The 9514-nt window shown below is 44.0% G+C and overlaps 1 long non-coding RNA gene across 1 annotated transcript; it reads right to left on the bottom strand.

The window, feature by feature from the left end:
* Positions 1-1321: 1321 nt before the first annotated feature.
* On the bottom strand, positions 1322-8848 carry LOC120056530. The gene is made up of 4 exons (XR_005477809.1): positions 8650-8848; positions 2294-2359; positions 2034-2183; positions 1322-1884 (listed from the first exon to the last, which is right to left on the bottom strand). It is a non-coding gene; the product is annotated as an uncharacterized LOC120056530 (long non-coding RNA).
* Positions 8849-9514: the final 666 nt, after the last annotated feature.

The following is a 9514-nucleotide window of genomic DNA, read 5'->3' as shown; positions in this document are numbered from 1 at the left end:
TTCACAAATGAACACATTCAACATCTAGTCAGTCACAGTGGTACCTACCTACTTTCTGTAATATATTTATTTGTTAACTGTAATTTAATGGAGTACTTGTCTCATGCCTTTGTGTTGGTTGGGTAATAATATAAATACATTTATGTTGTGCCTGATATAGCTGTGTACACAGATGTAGTTTTCATAAAAAACCTCCGCTATGGAATTGACCGTGTGGCCTGAGAGTGACACTGATTCAGTGTGAGTGAATGTTACATGTCAGTAGATCAAATGGTCTGTTCTGCAGCACTGGACCAAAGAATAATCATATGATAGGTTGAATGGTGATGGAGGGAAAATGGATTCTGAAATACAGAAAGGGCAACATATGCTAACTAGCTATGGAAACTAGAATTTTGTGTTCCTTGTGTTCTTTTATTTGTTATTTGATGCTGGTACAATCGCTTTCCATTGACCCCTTTTCCCAGTGTGTTCCTCTTCAGATTGTGACCCAGTTTGGGAGAGCTCACGAGCGTCTTTGGACCAAATGATCTCTTAGGATTTTGGGTCACTCACCAATTGGTCGTGCTTGAAATGCTGCTTCTTCGGACTACTATGTGGTTCATGATGGAACATGAATTCAAACTTCCTGAAACCGCTCTGAACTACATTAGTGCCTAATGCTTGACAATATTGTCATAATACACAAGCATTAAGCCACTGGCAGGCAGACTAAATATGGATTGCTCATTTATTTTGTCTAATTTATAATGCATCACCTTATGCCAAATGCTAAGGATCATGCCATTCATTTGTTACTTGGAAAAAGTATTTAGATTTTTATGCTGTTTTGCTATGCTTTTCTTATGTACAGATTTTGGAAACAGAATGTTACTGCAAGGAGTTTGGTATTTATTAAAACTATTTACTAATTTAGAGGCATGTAGTTGACGATATATGAAAGATTAAACATTTCACAACTTGTGGTGGGATGTTTGTGCTTAAGCAGAAATAGTTTCCTCTTTACAGTCCTATGAAGTTACTGTATATTTCTGACTCTGCTCAGAATCCATGTACTGTTCTCAGGTTGTGCCACACAGACTGTTCTCTAGAGTCTGTGGACTGATCAGTGAGTGCCAGACAGGCTGCTTGTGAGTTAATCAGGACTCTGTCCAAGCAAATTACTCAATAGAAAATGTCAAAAACCAAAGTAATTACATTAAACATGCTGTTTCCTCTACACATATGTTACTCAGTTACAACTATTTGACAGTAATTTGTGAATGGGTTGGCAAAAGGCAATAAAATAAACAAAAGTAATTGTCTTTGTATTTATTTTTAAGAAAATAGAGATCACAAAAATGTGACGGTTGATACCAAAAATTGTACTATGTTAAAAGTCCAAATCAACCAGAACATGCACATGTCCAAGCATTCAGTTATAATGTTGTAGTCTATATCCCTAATATGTATATAGCTAGAATATGTACTATAGAAGCCTGTTTGAGAGTTGCGTTTCCCACAGATCATACTCTGCTGCACTCAGGCTATATAGTTCCTGATGGATTTGGGGTCAGCTTGTTAACAACACATCAACATTACACAATCTCTTTCCTATTACCAATACCTTTAAATGGCAGTCAATGCAAAAACAGTAACATTGATCAATTAGTTATCTACATATGAAGTAAAACATCTCATATCAATTTCCAATATGACCTCTTTAAAGCACCACAAACGTTTCAGTAGCAACCTCCTTTGCACTCCTTAGTCCTCTTTGCTTGCAGAACGTTCTGTCATTTCATCAATTTTTTTCTCCATGCTCTGTGCAAATGTCTCTGTCTGCTTCACACAGTAGGATGAAAGGCGCAGCCAATCAGGGAAGAAAATGGACAAAGCAATGTGCTGTGGGACGGCAAAGAGAGACCGAGATATTTACAATCACATAAAATAGTCTAATAGTATATTCTGCATGGCTCATTTTTGGCTAAGGTAACAAAACCGTTATAGAGTAGTTTGTTTTGAATATTTGCGTGGATAAGAGGAGTTCCTACCTGAAGAGCGTGAGAGACACAGCCGCTGGTGTAGCTAGAGTGACCCACTGTGTTCAGAGCTTCACGGGCAAAAGCACTGGCACTCTTCAACAACAGGTTGGGGGGCAAGTTGTGGGTCATGTTAGTGGACACCATAAAGGGAGCCACACACTAAAGGAGAGGAAATTAAGAAAGGACAAGAGATAGGAAGAAACACAAAGATGCAAGGAAGGATACTGAAACAGGAGTGCATGTGATACAAAATTCTTAAAGTATTTTACCTGAACTGTTATTCCCTGTGACTTGTACTCTGAATTCAGAGACCTGGAAAAATATGTCACAAAAATCTGCCAAGAAAAGAATGGATAACATTGATCCTCTGTAGCTGTTATAGAGCATGTCACTTACAATGCCAGGATAGTGGGTTTGATTCCCGGACCATCCGTATGTAAAATGTATGCATGCATGACTGTTTGTCGCTTTGGATAAAAGCATCTGCTGAATGGCATATACAGTTGAAGTCGGAAGTTTACATACACCTTAGCCAAATACATTTAAACTCAGTTTTTCACAATTCCTGACATTTAATCCTAGTAAAAATTCCGTTTTAGGTCAGTTAGGATCACCACTTTATTTTAAGATTGGGAAATGTCAGAATAATAGTAGAGAGATTGATTAATTTCAGCTTTTATTTCTTTCATCACATTCCCAGTGGGTCAGAAGTTTACATACACTCAATTTGTTTTTGGTAACATTGCCTTCAAATTGTTTAACTTTTGGAATGCTACGTTTCAGGTAGCCTTCCAAAAGCTTCCCACAATAAGTTGGGTGAATTTTGGCCCATTCCTCCTGACAGAGCTGGTGTAACTGAGTCAGGTTTGTAGGCATCCTTGCTCGCACACGCTTTTTCAGTTCTGCCCACACATTTTCTATAGGATGAGGTCAGGGCTTTGTGATGGCCACTCCAATACCTTGACTTTGTTGTCCTTAAGCCATTTTGCCACAACTTTGGAAGTATGCTTGGGGTCATTGTCCATTTGGAATACCCATTTGCAACCAAGCTTCAACTTCCTGACTAATGTCTTGAGATGTTGCTTCAATATATCCACATAATTTCCTCCCTCATGATGCCATCTATTTTGTGAAGTACACCAGTCCCTCCTGCAGCAAAGCACCCCCACAACATGATGCTGCCACCACCGTACTTCACGGTTGGGATGGTGTTCTTTGGCTATTTTTGTTTCATCAGACCAGAGGACATGTCTCCAAAAACTACGATCTTTGTTCCCATGTGCAGTTGCAAACCGTAGTCTGGCTTTTTTATGGCGGTTTTGGAGCAGTGGCTTCTTCCTTGCAGAGCGGCCTTTCAGGTTATGTCGATATAGGACTCGTTTTACTGTGGATATTGTCACGGCCGTTTAAAGGAGTGGACCAAGGTTCAGCGCGATTGGAATACATATTTTAATACAACGAAGAACACTTAACAAACTAACAAAATAACAAACTAACAAACGAAACATGACAACTACCCACCAAACCAACATGGAAAATGGCAACCTAAATAGGCTCCCCAATCAGAGACAACGATAAACAGCTGTCTCTGATTGGGAACCCACTCAGGCCACCATAAACCTACAACCCCTAGACAATACAAAATCCCCATAGATAACAAAAAACCCTAGACAAGACAAAAACCCCAAGACAATACAAAAACTAAACAAACCACCCCTTGTCACACCCTGACCTAACCAAATAATAAAGAAATCAAATATAACTAAAGTCAGGGCGTGACAGTACCCCCCCCCCCCCAAAGGCGCGGACTCCCGGCCGCAAACCTAAACCTATATGGGAGGGTCTGCGTGGGCATCTCCCCGCGGTGGCGGCTCTGGTGAGGGACGCAGACCCCGCTCCACCTCTGGCTTGGCCAACTTTGGTGGCTCCTCTAGAGCGGGGACCCTCGCCGGAGACTCTGGCAGATCCGGACAGGAGGGAGACTCTGGCTGCTCCGGACAGGAGGGAGACTCTGGCTGCTCCGGACAGGAGGGAGACTCTGGCTGCTCCGGACAGGAGGGAGACTCTGGCTGCTCCGGACAGGAGGGAGACTCTGGCTGCTCCGGACAGGAGGGAGACTCTGGCTGCTCCGGACAGGAGGGAGACTCTGGCTGCTCCGGACAGGAGGGAGACTCTGGCTGCTCCGGACAGGAGGGAGACTCTGGCTGCTCCGGACAGGAGGGCGTCGCTGGAGGCTCCGGACTAGAGGGCGTCGCTGGAGGCTCCGGACTAGAGGGCGTCGCTGGAGGCTCCGGACTAGAGGGCGTCGCTGGAGGCTCCGGACTAGAGGGCGTCGCTGGAGGCTCCGGACTAGAGGGCGTCGCTGGAGGCTCCGGACTAGAGGGCGTCGCTGGAGGCTCCGGACTAGAGGGCGACGCTGGAGGCTCCGGACTAGAGGGCGTCGCTGGAGGCTCCGGACTAGAGGGCGTCGCTGGAGGCTCCGGACTAGAGGGCGTCGCTGGAGGCTCCGGACTGAAGGGCGTCGCTGGAGGCTCCGGACTGAAGGGCGTCGCTGGAGGCTCCGGACTGACGGCCTTCGTTGGAGGCCTCGTGCCATAACTCCTCACTGGAGGCTTCGTGCCATGGATCCTCACTGGAGGCTTCGTGCCATGGATCATCACTGGAGGTTTCGTGCCATGGATCATCACTGGAGGTTTCGTGCCATGGATCATCACTGGAGGCTTCGTGCCATGGATCATCACTGGAGGCTTCGTGCCATGGATCACCACTGGATGCTTCTTGCCATGTATCCTGGCTCTGGGAATTGGAATTCATCTTTTAATACAACGAAGAACACTTAACTAACAAAATAACAAACTAACAAACGAAACGTGACGCCAACGTAGTGCTCACAGGCAACTAAACATGGAGAACTACCCACCAAACCAACATGGAAAATGGCAACCTAAATAGGCTCCCCAATCAGAGACAACGATAAACAGCTGTCTCTCATTGGGAACCCACTCAGGCCACCATAAACCTACAACCCCTAGACAATACAAAATCCCCATAGACAAGACAAAAACCCTAGACAATACAAAAACTAAACAAACCACCCCTTGTCACACCCTGACCTAACCAAATAATAAAGAAAGCAAATATAACTCAAGTCAGGGCGTGACAGATATAGATACTTTTGTACCTGCTTCCTCCAGCATCTTCACAAGGTCCTTTGCTGTTGTTCTGGGATTGATTTGCACTTTTCGCACCAAAGTATGTTCATCTCTAGGAGACAGAACGCGTCTCCTTCCTGAGCGGTATGACGGCTGCGTGGTCCCATGGTGTTTATACCTGCGTACTACTGTTTGTACAGATGAATGTGGTACCTTCAGGCGTTTGGAAATTGCTCCCAAGGATGAAGCAGACTTGTGGAAGTCTACAAAAAAAAATTCTGAGGTCTTAGCTGATTTCTTTTGATTTTCCCATGATGTCAAGCAAAGAGGCACTGACTTTGAAGGTAGGCCTTGAAATACATCCACAGGTACACCTCCAATTGACTCAAATTATGTGAATTAGCCTATCAGAAGCTTCTAAAGCCATGACATCATTTTCTGGAATTTTACAAGCTGTTTAAAGGCACAGTCAACTTAGTGTATGTAAACTTCTGACCCACTGGAATTGTGATACAGTGAAATATAAGTAAACCACTGCTTTTAACCAGGGCAAGGTGACCGGAAACATGACCGAATACAAACAGTGTAGCTATTCCCTCCGCAAGGCAATCAAACAAGCTAAGTGCCAGTATAGAGACAAAGTAGAGTCGCAATTCAACAGCTCAGACACAAGAGGTATGTGGCAGGGTCTACAGTCAATCACGGATTACAAAAAGAAAACCAGCCCCGTCGCGGACCAGGATGTCTTGCTCCCAGACAGACTAAATAACTTTTTTGCTCGCTTTGAGGACAATACAGTGCCACTGACACGGCCCGCTACCAAAACCTGCGGGCTCTCCTTCACTGCAGCCGAGGTGAGTAAAACATTTAAACGTGTTAACCCTCGCAAGGCTGCAGGCCCAGACGGCATTCCCAGCTGCGTCCTCAGAGCATGCGCAGACCAGCTGGCTGGTGTGTTTAAGGACATATTCAATCAATCCTTATCCCAGTCTGCTGTTCCCACATGCTTCAAGAGGGCCACCATTGTTCCTGTTCCCAAGAAAGCTAAGGTAACTGAGCTAAACGACTACCGCCCCGTAGCACTCACTTCCGTCATCATGAAGTGCTTTGAGAGACTAGTCAAGGACCATATCACCTCCACCCTACCTGACACCCTAGACCCACTCCAATTTGCTTACCGACCCAATAGGTCCACAGACGACGCAATCGCAACCACACTGCACACTGCCCTAACCCATCTGGACAAGAGGAATACCTATGTGAGAATGCTGTTCATCAACTACAGCTCAGCATTTAACACCATAGTACCCTCCAAACTCGTCATCAAGTTCGAGACCCTGGGTCTCGACCCCGCCCTGTGCAACTGGGTCCTGGACTTCCTGACGGGCCGCCCCCAGGTGGTGAGGGTAGGTAACAACATCTCCACCCCGCTGATCCTCAACACTGGGGCCCCACAAGGGTGCGTTCTGATCCCTCTCCTGTACTCCCTGTTCACCCACGACTGCGTGGCGATGCACGCCTCCAACTCAATCATCAAGTTTGCGGACGACACTACAGTGGTAGGCTTGATTACCAACAACGACGAGATGGCCTACAGGGAGGAGGTGAGGGCCCTCGGAGTGTGATGTCAGGAAAATAACCTCACACTCAACGTCAACAAAACAAAGGAGATGATTGTGGACTTAAGGAAACAGCAGAGGGAGCACCCCCCTATCCACATCGACGGGACAGTAGTGGAGAAGTTGGAAAGTTTTAAGTTCCTCGGTGTACACATCACGGACAAACTGAATTGGTCCACCCATACAGACAGCGTTGTGAAGAAGGCGCAGCAGCGCCTCTTCAACCTCAGGAGGCTGAAAAAATTTGGCTTGTCACCAAAAGCACTCACAAACTTCTACAGATGCACAATCGAGAGCATCCTGTCGGGCTGTATCACCGCCTGGTACGGCAACTGCTCCGCCCACAACCGTAAGGCTCTCCAGAGGGTAGTGAGGTCTGCACAACGCATCACCGGGGGCAAACTACCGGCCCTCCAGGACACCTACACCACCCGATGTCACAGGAAGGCCATAAAGATCATCAAGGACAACAACCACCCGAGCCACTGCCTGTTCACCCCGCTATCATCCAGAAGGCGAGGTCAGTACAGGTGCATCAAAGCAGGGACCGAGAGACTGAAAAACAGCTTCTATCTCAAGGCCATCAGACTGTTAAACAGCCACCACTAACATTTAGTGGCCGCTGCCAACATACTGACTCAACTCCAGCCACTTTAATAATGGGAATTGATGGAAATTATGTAAAAATGTATCACTAGCCACTTTAAACAATGCCACTTAATATAATGTTTACATACCCTACATTACTCATCTCATATGTATATGTATATACTGTACTCTATATCATCTACTGCATCTTGCCATCTTTATGTAATACATGTATCACTAGCCACTTTAAACTATGCCACTTTATGTTTATATACCCTACATTACTCATCTCATATGTATATACTGTACTCTATACCATCTACTGCATCTTGCCTATGGGGTTCTGTACCATCACTCATTCATATATCTTTATGTACATATTCTTTATCCCTTTACACTTGTGTGTATAAGGTAGTAGTTGTGGAATTGTTAGGTTAGATTACTTGTTGGTTATTACTGCATTGTCGGAACTAGAAGCACAAGCATTTCGCTACACTCGCATTAACATCTGCTAACCATGTGTATGTGACAAATAAAATTTGATTTGAAATAATTAATAATAACAATTAATAATTAACAATTAATTATTGAAATTTGTGGAGTGGTTGAAAAACGAGTTTTAACGACTCCAAGCTAAGTGTATGTGTTACGGCTTTCATATTCCTCCTCCTCGGACGAGGAGAGGCGAGAAGGATCGGACCAATACGCGGAGTGGTTAGTGTCCATAATTTATTAGCATCGAACTGAACACTATATGAAGCAAGATAACAAAATGAAAATCAAAACCGACAAACAGTCCCGTGTGGCACAACGACTACACGGAAGACAAACACCCACAAAACACATGTGAAACCCAGGCTGCCTAAGTATGATTCTCAATCAGGGACAACGATTGACAGCTGTCTCTGATTGAGAATCATACCCGGCCGAACACAAACATCCCAACATAGAAAATCAAACATAGACAAACCCACCCAACTCACGCCCTGACCAACTAAATAAATACAAGAAAAAGGAAAACAGGTCAGGAACGTGACAGTATGTAAACTTCTGACCCACTGGAATTGTGATAATGTGACGTAGAAGTCCGTCACTGGCCGCAGGCAGCATTTGGTTCTTTAACGCACGCACACATTCATCACTCCTCCCTGCTCCGTTATAAGATAAGTTAACAATGTGGGTCGACACACAAATTAACTTCTGTCTTAGTACATACATTTCATACTTGTCAGTGTTCATATTTAAGATATGCAATATTTATTATACTTATCAATGTTGTGGATGAGCGCTTTGTTTGTTCGTTCTGTTCCTCTCTCTCTCCATCTCTGTAGCTTCTGGGTATGCTGGAAAAGGACCCGAGCTAAGGGATTGGGCTGACTTTATAGTGCCTGTCCCAAATGGCTCATTAATGTAAATGGGCATATGGGCATATTGAAAGATACTGTCAGTAGTGATGTAATGTTGTAAATGTTATGTTGTGATATTGTTTAAAACACGTGTTGCAATGTATATCCTTTAGTATGTTAAGTTAATGGAAAATGTAGGTTTGACTAGGTAATTGCTTAATTAATTAGTGTTAATTGTTCTGAGGGGAGGGGCTAGCCCTACAAAAGGAGCCTCTCTTTCAGTTCATAGAGAGGCATTTTGGATTGAGCTGTGGATGGGGCAGCATTGTTTTAAGCTGTCCCATAAGGTAGACGTTTGATGGCAGTACTGTTGTTTTTTGTTCCGGAATCACCTTGTAAATAAACACCTTTGCACAGAAGAACTTTTGCGGTTCCGCCATCTTTTTATTTTGATAGAGGTTAGGTTTTCCAGTTTAGCCTTCTGGCCTACTCTACGTGACAGATACAGTGAATTATAAGTGAAATAATTAATAATAACAATTAATAATGAATAATTAACAAGAAATTTGTGGAGTGGTTGAAAAACGAGTTTTAATGACTCCAACCTAAGTGTATGTAAACTTCCAACTGTAACTTGAACTAGTATAAGAAGGCCAGTTTTATTGCTTCTTTAATCAACAGTTTTCAGCTGTGCTAGCATAATTTCAAAAGGTTTTTCTAATGATCAATTAGCCTTTTAAAATAATACACTTGGATTAACTAACACAACGTGCCATTGGAACACA

This window comes from Salvelinus namaycush, chromosome 12, assembly GCF_016432855.1.
Source record: "Salvelinus namaycush isolate Seneca chromosome 12, SaNama_1.0, whole genome shotgun sequence".
Taxonomy (NCBI): domain Eukaryota; kingdom Metazoa; phylum Chordata; class Actinopteri; order Salmoniformes; family Salmonidae; genus Salvelinus; species Salvelinus namaycush.
The sequence above is the reverse complement of the archived record's forward strand: the minus strand, read 5'-3'. Positions and strand labels throughout refer to the sequence as shown.